This window comes from Mchenga conophoros, linkage group LG9 (assembly GCF_057382185.1).
Source record: "Mchenga conophoros isolate Kocher_MC1m ecotype Shallow Benthic linkage group LG9, M_conophoros_male_GT1.1, whole genome shotgun sequence".
Taxonomy (NCBI): Eukaryota; Metazoa; Chordata; class Actinopteri; order Cichliformes; family Cichlidae; genus Mchenga; species Mchenga conophoros.
In genome coordinates, this window is record NC_140534.1 from 8,081,227 (window position 1) to 8,097,993 (window position 16,767).

The window sequence follows — 16,767 nt, forward strand, 5'->3', positions numbered from 1 at the left end:
TGACCAATGAACGAGCGGATGGGGTTGCCTGGGTGGTGAAAGCTCCGCGCGGCACAGATCTCAGAGCAGCTCTGTGTTGTTGCACGCCCTCCCGCTAACGCTGTGTCTAAATATACAAACCGCTTCCAAGTCAGCCCCTTGACAGAGCACTTTACGATTCTTGGAGAGTGGCACCGTCTGCCGAGGCGTAACGTTTTGAAAGCTCAGCACACACCGCAGAGAGCGGGGATGAGTTAAGGGTCTACAAAGGAAAGAACAGACGGTTTTAAAAGTGGGAAACAAAACCAGTGAAAAGTTTTGCCCTCGAAAGAACCAGTGGAGTAGCTACACCGTGGCCATTCAACTCCGAACTCCGAGTGAGTAGAACCATCACGTTATTTATCCTCACAGCTGTCAGAACAATGAAAACAAACGAATATATTTGTATTTAAAATAAAAGCTGCCGTGAATATTGCAGTGGTTCCATGGGGGAAAAGCGTAAGGCTATAGGTAGCGAGACTAGCCGTGTAACAGTGTAATAGAGTTGCTTTGTATGCGCTAACCTAACAGCGAACTTCAGTTGTTACCAACCTACAAAATATAAAAGTAACCATCTGGGACTTGTGCCAAATTTTACACGGTAAAATTGATTAATTCGAAGGAAATGTTAACCTCGTCCCCTTCTGTCGATATCATATGCGCAGTGAAATGTGAAATTCATTCCTAATATCGCCTTTTTAGTAAATAAAATTTCACCTGACGGCTTTTCTTGGGTTTCCGCGGGGAAGTGAACGCAGCTGCGTTGCAGGGCCCACAACAATGTTTCGAAATGACAGTGATAAGTTGTTATTAGTGATAGCAACATGCACGGCTACACGTACAACCTAATGACACGACACAGGTAGTCCAGCCTGGTAAAATACACACAAACCAAGCATAAAGACAACCTTTCCACAAGCACACACACCTACAACGTAAAGCTCCTTCTCCCTCTATCCACGCCTTGTAGTGTGGACAGAGGGAATACAGAGCCCTTGTGCCCTGCGAAGTCAAGTATGGTGACACGGAGCTTGACACTGGCTGACATCGCCAAGCCTCTGACTGGGCTGCCACACCGGGAGACTCAGCACTTGGCCAGCTGCCACCGCCTCCCAGTTCAGCCACTGGTTTTGCATATTTTGAATGTGCATAATCATGATCGAGCAGGTGTATGTGTGTTTTGTCTCACACAATTCCTTCATAATCCTTATTGCTATGCCTTCATATAATTATAGCTCACACCCTTTGTGCATCTTTACTTAAGAGTGCCTGATAGTCCAGAAGTGAAAGTATCTTCCTATAATGGGATTCTTGAAGTGGCCAAAAGTCAAAGGGACCCAAGACACCAGTATAATTTGCCGAATTAAGCTGTTGTTTTCAATTCCTCTTATTCCTCTGAGTCCCTTGAAAGTTAAATTCTGCATAACCACTGACTCCAAATGTGGCTCTCATGTAAAAGAGGAAGTGCAGTGATGTTTGGAGGAAACAGTTCATTAAAAACAAAGCTGGACTTCACTGGCAAAAATCCCATTGAATTCAAGGGTTTTCCAAATTTAAATCAATGTCTAGGTGACTTAATTTCAAATAAACCTCTCACTGCTTGCTGGCAGGTAAAGTGCCTGAACTGTGTCCCATCACTCAGTAGTGACTTTGTTCGTATCCTTCTACCACATTTGTGGTGCTTTGGCTGAGAGTGAAAAGGAAAAAAAAAGACAGTAAGAGGATGACCTTCTTTTCCTCATGGTTCACTGCCACTGAGGGGACGTTCTGAAGAGCTGACATTCCTCTGTGTGGTTTAATCTACAGTTTTTTGGCCACCTATTGTGCGCTCACTAGGAATAACCCAACTTTTTTTTTTTCTTCAAATCTTGTCTAGAAAAGGGTAAGAGGCCTTTAGTCTGCATTCCAAATGGGCAGGAAAAGTCTCTCAGGAGACTTTGTAAGTATTTTAGTCAAGTTCATTACTCAAGCTTGTTTGTGAGGTCAGCAGTCGGGCATCATGACAGAGGGTTTCATTAAATCAGGTTTGTCATGGTTAGTGGGTTCAGGGACTCTTAGTGATGATTGAAGGGGTCAAGGTACAAATGTTTGCATCCTGGAAATTGACTGTGCAAATCCCTGCTGCCAGATGATTTTCTTTTGTTTTTTGTGCACATAGTTCTCTGGAGTGTGTATATGGGAGCAGCGGAGGTTAGGGTGGGGTCAAATGCTGTGACTCAGACGAGGCTCCGTGTAGGAGAGTTTGACCCGTGGTGGTTGCCTGAACAGGTGTCTCCGAGCTGCAGCTCTGCATAGCTCGCATTCTCAGGGTTTTGTTCCTGGCGTGGATGGTCACTGAGCTGGGGGAGGGAGATGTGGGAACTGAGAATGCTATGCATAGAAGGCTTAACTCCCAGAATTCACCCTGGCAACCTGCTGACAGAGACAAACGCTTCCTGTCCCTACACCAGCCTGGTCTATGTTGATGAGAAACCTATCAGCAGCTCAGTGCTGTGCCCACGGCCGGAGACAAAGCTGAGATTTGGTTCGGAACTGCTTGTCAGCAGGGAGGCTATTTTCTTGGGGCTTAAGGGTGGGTGGGATACAGTGGTTTAAGACTCTTAATCCAAGCATTAGTTTGGATTACTATCAGCTCTCAGAGTCATGGGAAATTGCCTTGTGTGAAGACAGTTCATTGGAGTTTGCCTGACCACTCTATGTCTGTCATGTATCTATGACTCTCTTGGGTGTCCTGTGGGAGATGCTTCAGGAGAATGGGGTACTGGGCCTGTTGTTAATGCTGCAGGTTTTTAAGTATCCCGGAATCTTGTTCACAAGTGGGGGAAAGAGTGGACAGATGGATTGGTGAAGCATCTGCATCATCTATTCAGATTTTATGAGGAGAGAGCTGAGCCTAGAGGCAAAACTGTCAATTTGATTGGTCTGTTTAATTTCTGAGCTTTATCTTTGCCCATGAGCTAATGGTAGCAACTGAAAGACACTTATGCCTGCCTGGACACACACTTATAGACCTGTTATACCTGTTGTTAGGCTGTGTTGTTAGGCGCGTGTCGCCACATTTCTATAGCAGTTCTACCAGCACTGAGGGCGTGGTTACTTTCTGCAGTATTTTCATGAACACTAGGTGTCACTACTCAGACAAAACCTTCACATCAGCGCTGCTGTACAATGAGAATAAGTTAAAACTGGAAGCAGAAGTCTCATTTTTTTCAAACTATTGCAATATCGTCCTCTGTATAATCTGTGAATCCACAAGCTTCTGTACTCGTGGAGCAATAAAATGTTGGTAAAAGCAGCCGCAGAACCTACATCTGCTTACAAAAACTGAGAGGTGCACGACAGGCTAAAATGACACCAAAATCTAGCTCGCACCAGTGGATGCTGCATCACCCTTGTCGTACGGCGCCATTTGCGAAGGCAAGGCTGACAAGCTTCCCATCTGAGATAGAATCACAAGGTCAGCGTGTGAGGTGTTTCAGACATGGCCAAAGAGGAAAAAGACCCTTGGGCAGAGTCGGGATATACTTTGTCTCTCAGCTGGCTTGGAAACATCTCAGCATCCCCCGAGCAGAAGCCTGGTGTCACGGGAGAAGGAAGTCTGAGCAGCTGTGCTCATACACCAGTCTAAGCACAGCTGTAAGCATTTGACTTGGAAGAGAAACGCTGGGAAAATAAGTTTATTAAATAAGTGTTTCACAAATGTTTTCTTCTTAAACACCTCCAAGAATTGCTTATATTTAATATGAAAGGTAATAAATTAAGTCTAATTCAAGCAGTAGGCAGGTGTCTGCTAATTGTGAATGTTTGGAGTACAGTGTGCAGCTCCTCTGGCACTGAAGTGAAGCACAAGACTAAAAAATCCACAGAATCATGAGAAAGACATGGTGTTATTGTGGACTCTTTTAAAAGTCATTGTGTTTCAGCAGTACTTCCTCTTCATCAAGCGCTGTGTTCTCTTCGCTCAGGTCTTCGAGCACTGCCTACTTTACAGCTGGCCATTTGCTAAACTTGGCATCATATGAAATATGAATACAAGTATGCTGTTTCACTAGCTTAATCCATTTATACAGTCTGAAGCCAGATTGATCAAAATATTTTTACACCTCGCATGTAGATTTGTCAAGGGTCTTATATAGCACATTTTCCATGATCGCACATGTTGCAACCCATGTTGTGAAATTGACAGCTGAGAAGTGATGAGATTGTTAAAGCTAGTTTCCCAGAACTAGATCAACAATTCTGAATAGGGCTGCTCGATTATGGCAAAAATGATAATCACGATTATTTTCACTGAAATTGAGATCACGATTATTTGACGATATTTATTTAACCCTTTAAGACCTACTATAGAACCAAGTCCACCAGAGCTTATATTATTTTTTTTACATGCTGTAGTGCCATTTGTGGGAGCATTTCAAGTTGCTATACATCAATACAACTGTTATAGCCCATATTTTAATAATATGTATGCATTAAGTCCATAGTAATTACATAAATTGCAAAAAAGTGCAATAAACTACAAAAAAAATTGAAAATCGCTTTTGTTTTGTTTACATATATTTCTACTTGGAGAAATTTAAGAGGCTTATCCCTCAAAACTTTAAATACAATAAAGTTGCAAAAAATAGTTTACAACAACAGGAAATTTATTTTGAGTGTCTTCATAGTTTTATTTTGGAGATATAGTTTTTATATACTGCAGGAAAAACAAAAAACAATCCTATGATGCAAATTTGCAAAGAAAACAGCATGTGCATCATTTCACTGTGGGAAGATAAGATAAGATAAGATAACCTTTATTAGTCCCACACGTGGGAAATTTGTTTTGTCACAGCAGGAAGTGGACAGTGCAAAAGTTATGAGGCAAAAATTAGAATACAATAAGAATAAATACAGTACACAACTGTACAGAATAGAATAAAATAAAATACTATATACAGTAGAATAAAATAGAATAAAAATATACAATAAGATAAAAATAGAATACGAATGCTATATACAACTGAGTAAAAATACAACGATGACAGAAAGGATTATTGCACTTAGTGTTATTGCATATGTATGGATGTGTGTGTTTGTTCAGTTAAAGTCTTTGTTGTGGAGTCTGACAGCAGTGGGGAGGAAAGACCTGCGAAATCTCTCCGTCCCACACCGTGGGTGCCGCAGTCTCCCACTGAAGGAGCTGCTCAGTGCTGTCACAGTCTGCTGCATGGGGTGGGAGATGTTGTCCATCAGGGATGACAGCTTAGCCGCCGTTCTCCTGTCACTCACCACCTCCACTGGGTCCAGAGGGCATCCTAGAACAGAGCTGGCCCTTCGGATCACCCTGTTCAGTCTCTTCCTGTCCCCAGCAGAGATGCTGCCGCCCCAGCAGACCACACCATAAAAGATAGCAGAAGCCACAACAGAGTCATAGAATTTCTTCAGGAGTGGGCCCTCCACCCCAAACGACCTGAGTCTCCGCAGCAGGTACAGCCTGCTCTGCCCTTTCCTGTAGAGGGCGTCTGAGTTATGAGTCCAGTCCAGTCTGTTGTTCAGATGAACACCAAGGTACCTGTAGCTGTCCACAGCCTCAATGTCCATACCTTGGATGTTCAGTGGTTGCAGTGGAGAATGCTTGTGCCTGCGGAAGTCTACCACCAGTTCCTTGGTTTTACTGGCGTTGATCTGGAGGTAGTTCAGCTGGCACCAGTCCACAAAGTCTTGGGAAGTGTTACGAACAGCTGATGGATCGGCAAAGCGTGTTTCTGGAATATTATGTTTTTGTTCCTGCAAGCGCTTTTTATGCAATTTTTGCAAAGCTATATGTGGAAGGAAACCGTGACCGAGGACAAGCTGATGGCATCAGATGTAAGTACAACTCCTCCGGTTTCATATGCAAAACAAATTATTGCGCTAGCTTACACGGTTCAGGTTCTACAGGGATTTAAAAATAGTTACACAACACGGAGCGTGCTGCTCTGACCGGCTTTAAAGGGTTAACAATGACTTTAAAAAAATAATATAAAATAGTGTGCAACACCACTGAAGTTTTTTTTTTTTTAAACTCTCTTTTCAACCAGCGGCAGTCACTCTCCAAATAACTTCTGCTTAGCTTTCCGAGCTTCCCTCGGGTCCTCTTAATCAGCGGTCTCCAACCTTTTTTGCGCCACGGACGGTTTATGCCCGACAATATTTTCACAGACCGGCCTTTAAGGTGTCGCGGATAAATGAGGGAGGGGCTAATAATCGGCTCAGTCATTTTTAATGATCGTTGAAATTCCAGATCGTAATCGTGATTAAAATTCGATTAATTGAGCAGCCCTAATTCTGACATCAGTGGAAGTGATCCTCTCTGACTCAGTCTGTTCTTACTTCATCACTGCTGTTGTTGTAATGATCCAAGCAGCATGCATACTGAGAACAGGCTATCCAATGACACATCAGTCTCTCCATTCATTCATTCATTCATTCATTCATCTACCCACCCCAGCCATTCTTTCATTACACCATTCATCCATCCATCTATTTATCCATCAGTCCTACTGTCTGTCTATAGTGACCATCTTTCTGTAATCTCTGAGTTTGCAGTGGACTTGTGAGCCTTCTGCCGCTCTGCCAATCCCAGATGGATACATTAAACTGATGTGCTCGTCAGGGTCCCTGGCAGGGGTCATGGTTGATGAGCATTAGTGATGCTGTGTTCTCATGCCCCTGCCTGCCTTGCAGAGGTGTAGAGTTTCTCTCAGTACCACCTAAGCCTCTGCTGTGCTGCGGTGGAATGAGCCCACCTAGCAGATGCCAGCTATCAGACACCGACGGTCAACTGCGTCACATTCCAGCCTGTGTACATGAAACGCTGCGCTCACTGTGCAGGCATGCAGCCCTCCTTACTCACTGCGGCCCATTTTTTGATGGAGAAAACAGAGAGACTGAATGAATGACAGCACTTAGTGAAAATAAGTTAGACCCTAAACCCTAAGGGAGAATGTCAAGCCATGTGCTACTGTGTAAAGGTCTAAACATGATTAGTAGGAAAGTGATATCTTGTTGTGGGATGCTGTTTTCTTCTCATTTAGGTCATAGGCAATTAAGACATGCACGTGTTCAGCTACATCTCTAACCTAATTTGATTTACATTTAAAGCCTTTGCGCTAACAGGAATATGTACAGTAAACTCTATATGCATGGTTTTCTTTTATAATTAGTTCAAAGACAATGTCGCACAGTCATGTAAAGACATGATGCATGTCTGTAAGAACTTGTGTGCAGTCAGTGAGGGCTAGAGGCAGAAGAGGGTACCCTTAACTGATGTCAGGCTTATTTGTCAAACAGTGTTTTATTGATGAGAGTTTTCCATGCGTGGCCCCTGCTTAGTGTTACTATGCCTGTTCCGCTTATGGCAGCGCCATGAATTATTCAGTGCGCTCGGGGCAAATAGAACTAAAACAGCCTAAACTGTGCGCTTGTTGGTGGTTTAGTTAAATAATGCAGTTTATGTAACTCTCTTTAAATGTGAACTTAATGACTTTTGTGGATCTGAATAGGAAGACTTTTGTTTTTGCTATTTGACCTGAAGGCTTCAAGTTTACTCCATCAGCATGACAAGATCTTCGTCAACTGTCAGTGACGTTCATCACTGCTGTATTAATGGCCATGATATTTAGAGTGTTTGGAGCCCTTAGTTACCAAACATTTGTCCTGTGACCCATGATTTCCTTGCTCGCCTTTACCTCTAACAGCAACTTGACAGTAACTTGAGCATTTGATTTAATTAATGTAAGGGTAATGTAACACCATTTATGATGCAACACGCACATAACACACTGATGTCAGCACAGTCTTCCTTGCTTGCTGCTGTGAGAGCATCAGATAAAACAGATAACACAAGCGAACATGACTTCTTTTCCTAAAACATTGCCTTCTTTTTTTTACATGGTGAAGGGTCCTGTAGAGCAAGGACACAAAATAAAGAGATTAAGTGAACTTAATGTTAATGTATTTCCTTTTTTCTGCTACCTTGGGCTTTCTGGCAAGGAATCTGAGTTCCACTACAACTGCTCTTGTTTTCTTAGCCGCTGATCATTTATATTAAACAGCACGAGGTGAGATGGGTTGCAAAGAAGTTTGCAGACTTGCAGCCGTTGTGGAAAGGCTAAAATAACAGTTTCAATTGCATGACCTGTATGTGCTTCACCAATTGACTTGAAGAAGGGAATGAGTTAGGGTATCCATTGATGTGGGCTGCTATTGGCCTGCTAGATCTAAAGCTATTCATTCTGTAGTGGATCGGTGCATTTAAGTAAAGCATGTTTCATTTACTGATGTCACTCAAGATGTCTTCACCTTCTTGACCTTGCTGCATTGTTATCATTGATGTGATGAGTGGCAGGGGACTTAGTACTTGGGTATGCTCTCTGTGACTGTGGGTGGCATCTTGCACAGACCTCCAGAATGGTGCTGATTAGGCTAAGAGGTTTTTTCTCTTCTTTTTCTCCTGTTGCCTGTTTTCTGTCAGTTGGCAGGGACCCTTTCCAGAAAGCAATGCTGTTTTTCACGGGTACATCCCCCCTCTTTTGTGTGTGGGGTGTCTCAAGTAGTGTGAGCTGTAGTTCTCCACACTTGTTGCTGTTGTCTCCTGCCACCTACTTCTGGCTGCAGGGGTAGCAATCTCAACTACACGCCACTACATGTAAATCTTTGGAGGTGTGTGTGTGTGTGTGTGTGTGTGTGTGTGTGTGTGTGTGTGTGTGTGTGTGTGTGTGAATGCATGTTTTTGTCTCTGAGCTGGAAAGCATGTTCTCAGGCTTCTGTGTGTGTTTGTGTGTGCCTGTATCGGACAGGCATTCATTCATTCATTCATTTTTAGCCCACGAGCCCCACTGTGTGTCTCTACTCCCTTGTTGCTCATTGAACACAATTAGGGCAATTCGACTGTGAATAAACCCTTCACAAGAGTCTAATAGGACTATTAACTATGCAATCTTCACTCTTTGATGACCCACATGATAAAGGCTATTCAGTCTAAATGATGGCAGACAAAGGGACAAAGGGATTATAAACTATTTAAACCAGCAGGGCAGTGTGCTACGCTCTGAGCTCTGTTAGTCTTTTTTGTGAGAGAAGGTTTGGTGAGACCCGGAGAGAAAATAACCTTAATTCTTTCTCAATATAAGGATTACACAAGTGAATAGTCAATAGGAAAACCTACATGTTATACGCACCACAGTAGGACTTGGAAAAACTAAATTATTTCGCACTGAGCTTATGTGACTACAGCTGTGACTGCTACAGTGTTTTAATGACTGTTCTGGGCTGTTATGAACTGTAGCTTCCTGCATGTACAGCATGTTTCTTGTGACATTGTATGCTTCTGTTGTTTTCTGCAGTGTTGTTTGGTAAATTTGACCCATGTCCCTTTGTCAAATGTCCCTTTGTTTTCTAATACTAATACATTGTTGTTTCATGCTGCTGTTATCTAAACAGGTTTTGCCACATTGAACCTAAACTGCCTTCACATTGCATACATGATTCAAACCAGCAGGAATGACTGCCTCAGCCTAACATTTCCACCAGCTGAAATGAGGTTGGTTTTTTGGGGGTTTTTTGGGAACCATCCTAAAATGTAAACAGCTGTAAGCACTCCCTGCCGCCTGTGACACAGAACCCTCATATCAAAGCACCGCTAACTTAGCTCACCACTAATTGCTGAGTAACCTTCGACTGTATTTTCTTTTTTTTTTTGCTCTGGTGAAATCAAAGTATGATATTTATAGTTTGCTTTGGATTGTCAGTTGATAACAGCAGGCGTATGGTGTTCATGGAGCACCGTGTGTTGGTGCAGTTGACTCTCTCTGGCGGCACCATAATGCAGCTGTTAGTCTATTTAGATTTGAATAGAGTTTGAATAGATGTGCAGTGTGGGGATAGGGTTTGGGTCACATGCTTGCTTTATGATAATGAAACTTGTTCAGAGAGTTTTGATTGATATTATACTACATCACTTGAGATCTCCTTAACTTGTTTCTGTATTTCAGCTTTCTATTCAGAAGTGCTTGTATAGCAGCACAGTGGTATTAAGGTAGTGAGTAGATTTGTGACCTCCCAATCAGATTGCATGCTCTTTTGAAGTAGGCTAGGTTTCTTTAAGGAGGGATGCTTGGCATTGTTAGTATTAGTTTTCTATCTGAATGCATACAGAAAAGTTTGCCTCCATTTTGAAGGGGTTTTTTTTCATGCTAGCAGTCAGCTAAAATTCCCCCCTCACATATTTTCTTATTAATTACAGTCTTTAATAATTCCCACCACCCAGTGACTGCCTAATGGAGTTTAGTGTCCTTTGTCAGAGGCAAGTGAAAAAATCTGCCAGTGGAACAAGTGAAAAATCTCTAGTTTTTCTATAGTTTCAAGATTCACTGTGCTTGATCCATTATTTGAGAACCTCTGCGACAACATGAAATACACATTAAAATAAAAGCATATAATTGGACATCGTACTGACCCAGGTACTGCTGGTTTTCCCTGCAAACCCAACCTTTAACAGTTGGTCATTATAATGGCTCTTTCTCTGTCCACTCAGTTTCCTCTCTTATTTCCGGGGTCGTTGGCACCAGACGGACACAAAGCAGCTCTTTATTTGTCTGTTTTCGAGTTGACTCTTCAGCTAATCTGACTGACCATCAGCAGCAGCTTCTGTCACAGGGAAAGACAGAGAAAAATCCTGAGAGACAGTGAAAGAGGGGTTGGGGTGGCATGAGGGGTGATGACTGGACCATTTGGCATCCAGTGAACAGAGGAGTATTGTGTGCCAGTGAGCCACTGTAGAACAGCTTGCTTCTTTCTTTCTTTCTTTCTTTTTTAATACAGGAGGACAGCGGTGTTAAATCTCCAAAACATCATAAGGGAATCTGCCAGGGATACATTTACCAACAATACACCTCAACCCAAGATTCTCAGAAGCAGTTGACAAGACAAGACTATGATATGCATATAAGAAAAGCTGCTTTAGTTCTCAGTTAGGTTTATGTGAAGTAGCTGTTAAAGGAGAACAAAAGAATTTACTGGAGATGTTTTGGTCACTTATTAATCTGTCGTCCCAAAGGTCAAGGCCAGTGTGGAGGAAAAGATTTTCCCTTAAACTTCATTTAGTAATGCAATTTTTTGGTGTTGACAAATAAATATGAAGCTGTAACTTGATCTCTATGAATAGACTGGACTATAGAGTTGGTATTTGATCAAGAATGAAAAAAATCGTCCTTCCTTTCTCTTGATGACCTCCAGATGCTGGCAGAGAAGGGAACTTTGTAAGTTAAGCTTCCAAAATGTTTAAACAGATGAAAGTTCGCGTTTTTAAACTGAGATACAAATCACCTAAAACTTTGTCTCTAAAATTGTTAAAAAGTGACAAAAATTGTCTTTATCTGATTAGTTAAACAGATGAACTGTTCATTTTAAGCGTATTTTGTTTAATCCAATTGACGTCCCTTTCTCTGACCTATAGGCAAAATCAGTAATGGCACTGCTATCAGTTAAAATCTTATTGATATCCATCTTAAGTATTAAAGAAATCTTTTCACAACAACCTAGACATGTGTCCTCCTTCATTAGTACCTTTAATGTATTTCAGTAGACACCCCATCACATGAGAAACCTGTGAGACAGATGCTGGAAAGGATTGTTTTAGTTTTACTGGTTTTGACTACACTTTCAGTGGTTTCAGCGAGGGCTAGGTTCTGACGCTAACAGCACTCGAATGTGTGAACGTTGTAACCACATCCAGCTGACTATGCTTCGACTTCAAAAGACCAAACTGCAGTGTGAAAAAATGCTATGACCTGTGATATTTCAGTATGTTGTTACTTACACCACTTTTGTTTATTTCCTTTCTTTATGTCCTTAACTGGAGAAGTTCATACAAGTTCCTAATGGTGCTGAAAACTGTATTAAGGGAACAGAAAGCAGTAGCTACTGATAGAGGAGAGGTGTGTAGACCATAGAGTCGATATAAAAAATGACAGGAACTACTATGACATCACCTCCTGGTTAAGAGACTCACAGCAGCTTAGTATTATCGCTGCTGGTTTTTTGGAACCAGATCTAGGGCTGGGCTATATCATACCGGTGTAATGTTTGGCAATGATAGGAAAATGAAATATTGCGATAGAACATGGGTAAAACGCACACGCACAGTGCCTTTGTTTACATACGCACATGGCGGCGACGCAGAATGAGGAGAGCGAAAGCGGATCGTTAAATGAAACGGATGAACCAGAATTGGTTTGTAAAAATGCTGCAACTTCAGTGGTGTGGAACTGGTTTAGCTTTCGTCCATCAGATACACAACAAAGCACTATTTTTGGTAGTGCATGCTAGCAGGGCGTCGTTATTACAGTGTTTTTTTGGAAAATACGGCGCACTTAAAATCGATCCTTTGATATTTCTGAAAATCGACAGTGCCCCTTATAATCCCGTGTGCCTTATGTATGAATTCTGATCGTGTTTACTGACCTCGAAACGATTTTATGTGGTACACGGCGCTGGAAAATCTGTCACATGTTTTAGTACAACTTTGCTAAGCTACAAACCCGCACAGCTTGATGGATTGTCAGAGCATTACGGCTATTGTAGGCAGGCGGCTCACGGAGTGATACATACTGTGCTTCAACATAATATTACTGTATTGTGTGTGTATAACCGCTTTTTAAGTTTTGTGGATATATACATGGTTATGCTGAGGATATGTCAGCCAATTTCCACAGGAAATGCCTTTTGGTTAAACTGTCAGCAAGGAATTTGCATTTGCACTGCAAATTTTTTATATAACTTTAATGCACATAAAAAAGCTGCTTGTTTAAGTGAAAATACATTGATGTTTTTTTTTTTGCACCAATAAAGTTGAGGAGTTATAAAGTATTTTGTCTAGTGTCAATTATATCGTCAGTTATATCGTTATTGCAAATTTTCAAATGTATATCGTGATAAATATTTTTGGTCATATCGCCCTGCTCTAACCTGATCTTACCTTATTTGGACCAGATGGTAGAAGTTAGAGGTGGGAATCACCATACATCCCACAATACGATATTATCACAATACTTAACGCACGATACGATATTATTGCAATTTTTTAAAATATTTTGTGAAATTCAGATTCTGTACATAAAGGTAAACTTTATCAATATTCATTTTATCTAATATCAAAGTCTCACACTCAGTCTCTCATTTCAGTCAGTTTTATTGTTGACAAACTGAACGGTTTGTATTACAGTCTAGTCCAACTTAACTGAATGCAACCATCTGGTACAATTATAGCTATTCTGAACTATGCAATTTATGAAAACTATGCAGCCCATTCAGAAACTGAAGAATTTGAAAGTAAATTAAAACAAAATATAATTTTACATTAAATAAAAAAGTTTTAAACTTAATTAAAATAAAACATGTCTTAAATTAAAATAAGTAAACTGTCATGTTTATTGCTGCCAAAAAAAAAGTTAAACACATTTGGACAGTGAAGGAATGTCAGGATTCTTGCTCAGAAAAAGGATCAACATGCTCTGAAGTCAGAGCATGTTCCAGTCCATAAAAACTTTTTTTGTAACAAAATATCGATTTCTGCTGTCCCTGTATCGATACATTATTAGCAAACAAAATATCACGATACTACACAGTATCGATTTTTTCTCCCACCCCTAGTAGAAGTTATTATCAGTAAAGTGTACTAAAACAAACATTAGGACATCTATTGGTGCCAATTAGGACTAAGTAACATTCATCAGTAACAACATCACTACAAGTCATAATATTTATCAAATTATTACACTAATAAAGAGTCATTAGGCACTAACATCAAACACAGTTTTGAAAAGCAGTTCAGTGGCTCCATTTAGTGTAGTTGAGGCCTAGTACACAGCGATTGGCTACAGCTGCCTGTAACCCATTATTGCATGTATCTTCGCTTGATACATGACACTCCAAAGTTTTATATCTAATCAGAATCTTAGTTAGAAAACTGCACGTTTTTCATTTTCCCAGACCTTAGATAGGGCTGAGTTTTCAAAGCTTCAACAGAGCTGCTGGCATTTAGACTGCAGAGCAACATCAGTAAACACTAAGCAGTGTCTAAGCAACTGTGAAAGTGCTTTTGAGTAACTGTGTGTATGCATCACCAAGTGTATTGTGCACACTTTGGTAAATTTGCTTGCATGTTAAAGGTCACTCATCAGTTTGCTCTTTTCTTGTCAATAACATCTGTGACAGCAGTGTGTACTCTGTGTAGTGCACTCTTGTTCTGCACAATAAAACGTGGGAAATTCCGGGTGCAGACACCAAGCAGGCCCTTTGCCACATCATTAAGCTTTTGACTTTCACCATTGATTCACACACATCCTCTTTCATCCCTAACAGTTCTTTTAAAGCTGGGGAAGCCTAATAACGCTTAGAAAATGCTTTAGTTCATCTATGTGATTTGAACAGACGGGAGTGTGAATGGGTGAAGTGAATGGCTCGTTGCGTAACGAGGTATTAGAACATCTAGCCTGGCCATCATCCACAGAACTAGGGATCATCACTGGTGGCACTCAGCAGTCCACCGCCTCTCTGAGGCTGTCAATGGTTTTTTAGGTTTTCATTTTTAAAACAAAAGTTTCAGCTCGATACAGTGAGGTTCTGCCATGTTCACCACCCAGGCAACTTCTTTCAGCTTTGCATTTATAGTAAAGATAACGGCCAGGTACTCCTCCACTATTCCATTATCTGGACTTTTTCAGCCAAAGGAGGTTATTTCCAAGAAAAAACTTTATCTAGAAACATTCAACATGTGTCAGAGGTTTGCAGTGATAGCAAATCCCATTTGCACTTGGAGAAATATGTGGTTAGATGGTTTGAATATGTTGGATCCAAAGTAAAGTTTTAAGGTTGTTTTTTCTCTTTGGTGTGTGCCAGCTGATACCAGCTTTAGTTGGAAACTGATTTTATTTGTTTATTTAGCATTCTCAGGGGTCTTGAACTGGGTAGTTTTCCTTCTTACTTGTGCATGACTTCCCAGTAAAGCCCAAAATGTGGTTTCACTAATACAAGGTTTGTGTGTCGAATGAGGAAAAGCAGAAAAGCAGCATACACCAGCACAGCTCAACACAATTTTAGTTGCATTTTTGAACAGAATAACCGCTGGTACCTATCAGACATCTCTGAGGAAGTTCATAGAAAGAACTAATATGCAGGTACAAAATAAACTGGCAGTTGGGTGGTCAACAGGAAATGTTATACTTTGACCAAGCAATCAGAGGCCTAAAACTATAAACATCAGACATTAGGAATCTAATTAGGAAGCAACAGCAGGAATTATACAAAGCACAGTGGGTCTCATTCAGTCGATATGCACAAATCTGAGTTTAATCTGCAGTTCATTGTTATTTTCACACCTTAATTTGTTCATATTCAACAAACTGATTTAAAACTGCCTCAGACCATGTGCAACAAGAATCTTATCTTTCATTAAAACTGACTTTCAACCTTGTTTAATGTCCTCACGTACTATCACAGATGTCCAGAATATCCCAGAATATGGATGTTTTTTAGTAACTTTCTCTTATTTGGTTGACAGATCAGGTGTCCCTTGTAGGGCTGGGTATCGTCACTGATTTCTAGAATCGATTTGATTCTGATTCACAAGGTCCCGAATCAATTCGATCCACAATTCGATTCAATTCGATTTGTATCTGGGAAATTTTGCCTCAGACAGTCAGAAATGTTATAATTAAGATCAGTACATTTACACATTTTTGTATCTATAAAAAGGAAGCTGACACTTGCAAGACTTTATCAAAGGTGTGAGCATCACAGCAGAGGCCTTTGTGTCAAAGTAGCTGAAGATAAAACACAGAAAAAGATGATGGTGATTTTCCTGGCCTGGGATCTTATAAAAATATTCTGCAGTAGATCAAAAACGAAAGAAAACCATTAATCAACATATGAACATTACCGTTTCAATTTGTTCAGTAGCCCATTGAACAGCAGAAATTAGGTTTTCTTTTCGGAAGTAAGTAAAAGGAAAAAACAGCGGCCGACAGCGCTGTAAACAACAGCAGTCTTGTGCGTTGAAGTATTGTGTTCCTGCTCTCATTCACTGTTTTAGCTGTTTGGTGGTTGTTGACATTTTGTGAGGTTTCACCTGAGATTCTGGCATTTCGGGCAAAATAAATTTATATTAAAAAATCGATTCAGGATTTTAATGAATCGATATCACGTTATCCGAGCTAGAAACGATTTTAATCGATAAATCGATTATCAAAACCCACCCCTACTCCCTTGTCCACCTTGGACCTTCTTGTCCTCCTCAGACTCTGAGCCCGAGCTTTGCTTTTTATTTGGAAGCTTTGGAAAGCTGTTCCTTTTGTGGCTTCCTCCTAGGACACTATTGTCTAAATTTCTTCAGTTGGTCTTTCTCCTGCTGTCTTGCCTTAACAGGCTTCTCTCTTACAACATCACTGCCACTTTCTTTCCTTCACCTTGAGGTAAATCTGTTTGCTCATACAGTTAATTGGAGACATGAAAATGCTGATTGCACTATCCTGTTGGTTTAGAATTATGCTGATTCACTAATGCATTTGCATTTCATGAATCTGACAGTAAATTCGCATACGCACTTATTTTTTTATGCAAAATAACATCATTTCTATGCACATATTAGTGAATGAGGTCTATTGCACTGACAAAGACTGAGGAAAAACACACTTATTACACATAACAGTTAAAGGGCCAATCAGACAC

The 16,767-nt window shown here is 40.8% G+C and overlaps 1 protein-coding gene across 5 annotated transcripts in view; it reads left to right on the forward strand.

Annotated features, from left to right (window-relative positions):
* The first annotated feature begins 102 nt into the window (after nt 1-102).
* mpp7a (MAGUK p55 scaffold protein 7a) overlaps nt 103-16,767 on the forward strand; it is a 79,371-nt gene continuing 62,706 nt past the window's right edge. For 3 of the 5 annotated variants that reach the window (XM_085286288.1, XM_085286289.1, XM_085286290.1), the window contains exon 1: nt 103-356. The gene's annotated coding sequence lies outside the window, so the exon portion shown is untranslated. The remainder of the gene's footprint in view (nt 357-16,767) is intronic. The other 2 variants (XM_085286287.1, XM_085286292.1) reach the window with 2 other exon arrangements.